Source organism: Bos grunniens, chromosome 18 (assembly GCF_055505025.1).
Source record: "Bos grunniens cultivar Pamir isolate PY7600 chromosome 18, Bosgru_T2T1.0, whole genome shotgun sequence".
In the NCBI taxonomy this organism is placed as follows: Eukaryota; Metazoa; Chordata; class Mammalia; order Artiodactyla; family Bovidae; genus Bos; species Bos grunniens.
The window spans coordinates 6676712-6678727 of NC_141182.1; positions in this window are offsets into that span (position 1 = coordinate 6676712).

Consider the following 2016-nt stretch of genomic DNA (forward strand, 5'->3'; position numbering starts at 1 on the left):
ACTCTTAGCAACCTCATGGACTGCAGCCTACCAGGCTCCTCCATCCATGGGATTCTCCAGGCAAAAGCACTGGAGTGGGGTGCCATTGCCCTCTCCATCTTTATAGCAAAGAGATGAAATATGTTGATTGACCCTTCTCTGGCAGCTCACACAGTAAAGAACCTGCCTCCAATGTGGGAGATCTGGCTTCGATCCCTGGGTCGGGAAGATCCCCTGGAGGAGAGAACGGCAACCCACTCCAGTATTCTTGCCTGGAGAATCCCATGGACCGAGGAGAGGAGAGTGCTACATGCAGAGAGTTGAACACAACTGAGCAACTAGCACTTTCACGTTAGGCTCAGAAAGAGTCAGGCCGGGACACGGGGAATTGCTGAGTGTGAGGGAGGTGCCGTGCTCCATGGCATGGGGCCCGCCACCAAAGGACAACGCGACTGACCGCCGGAATGTGGGACTTACTCACCCAGGGCTTGCCCTTGGCTTTAACGCCCTGGCTTTCACAGTAGCCCACGGAGACACATGCTGCTCTTTCTGTTTAGCTCAGAAGGAAGCTAAGGCGTGGAAACATTACGGAGAGTCTCCAAGGTCTCTCAGCTGGTGAGTGGTTCAAGGCGTGGCGGCAAAGTTTACGCTCCGACCGTCTTATTACCTAGTGTGAGGGGGAGACACACAAGAAACAGAGTGGCAAGTAATACATCCTATAATATACTCTGTAACGTAACACGGCATAGCATAGTATAATTTAATACAGCATTATATCATACCTCATTGTATATAAAATCACATCAGGCATCATGTCATGGAAGGCATTGGGAAGTGGTCCTTTTTTTTTTTTGCCATTGCCTCGTGGCTTGTGAGATCTTAATTCCCCTGACCAGGGATCAAACCTGGGCCCTTGGCAATGAAAGCTTGGAGTCCTAATCACTGGACCACCAGGGATTTCCCAAGGAAGTCGTCCATCCTGAGAACACCTGCCCCCAGCATGGAGCATCAGGGGTCCTGGGTAAGTGCTGACCAGCTGACAGAGTGAGTCACTCTGTGTGAACCATGACCATCCTTTAGTTGAAGAACCCTGTTTCTGCCATGGCAACAGCATTATTATTATTACATTCATATGTTCGCTTCTGTCATCCGAGATATACAAAGAATCAAAAGAAGAAATTTTGAGGAAAGATCAAATGAACTGAAATTTCTACAGCCCTCTGGCTTCCACTGCTGGTGGGTGTTTATAGATGTCAGGCTGACCCTGTGTCCCTAAGACTGTCTTACTGGACCCTTCCAGTGGATAAGACCCCAGGAGATCTGTTTACTGGCAGGTAGAAAAGGAGTTAAGGGTCAACAGCAAATGATACCGAGCTTTTGTGTTCAACACTTAATCTTTCTCTCTTCTTTAAAAAAAAAAAATCCTCTCTCACTTTTTAAATTTCTGTTGCTATCCCTGAATTGGGTGTTTGCTAAGCTACCCACTCTAATATTTTTGCCTGGAGAATTCCATGGAGAGGAGCCTGGTAGGATATAGTCCATGGGGCTGCAAACAGTTGGACATGACTGAGCAGCTAACACACGCACGTACACGCGTGCACACACACACACACACATACACACACGATATGCTGTGGTCTGTTCATGGGTTGTTTTGGAGTGCTCAAGTGCACAGGCTGAGCTGAAGAGTGAAGATTTTAAGGATGAAGTATATCCCTTTTCCTGGCCTTCTCAGAGCATAGGCTTTTCAGGCAAATAGCTTCGCTTGGGCTTCCTCACTTCACCCCTGCCTCTCATCTGGTAGCCTAGTAAACAGTATGTGAGGCATTTCATCCAAGCATCAGAGCGATTATGAAAATACTCCTGAGATTAAGCTCACATCTGCAGCCTAAACTGCAAACATCTCACCTCCCTCCACCGTCCCGGTGTCATCTGATCTCAGTTCCCTCAAGGTGACTAAGAGTCTAGTCATTAATATAACACCCACCCGCTTTATTGGGGCTTACCGTCAGAAAGGTCTGTTTCCAGAAACTGCCT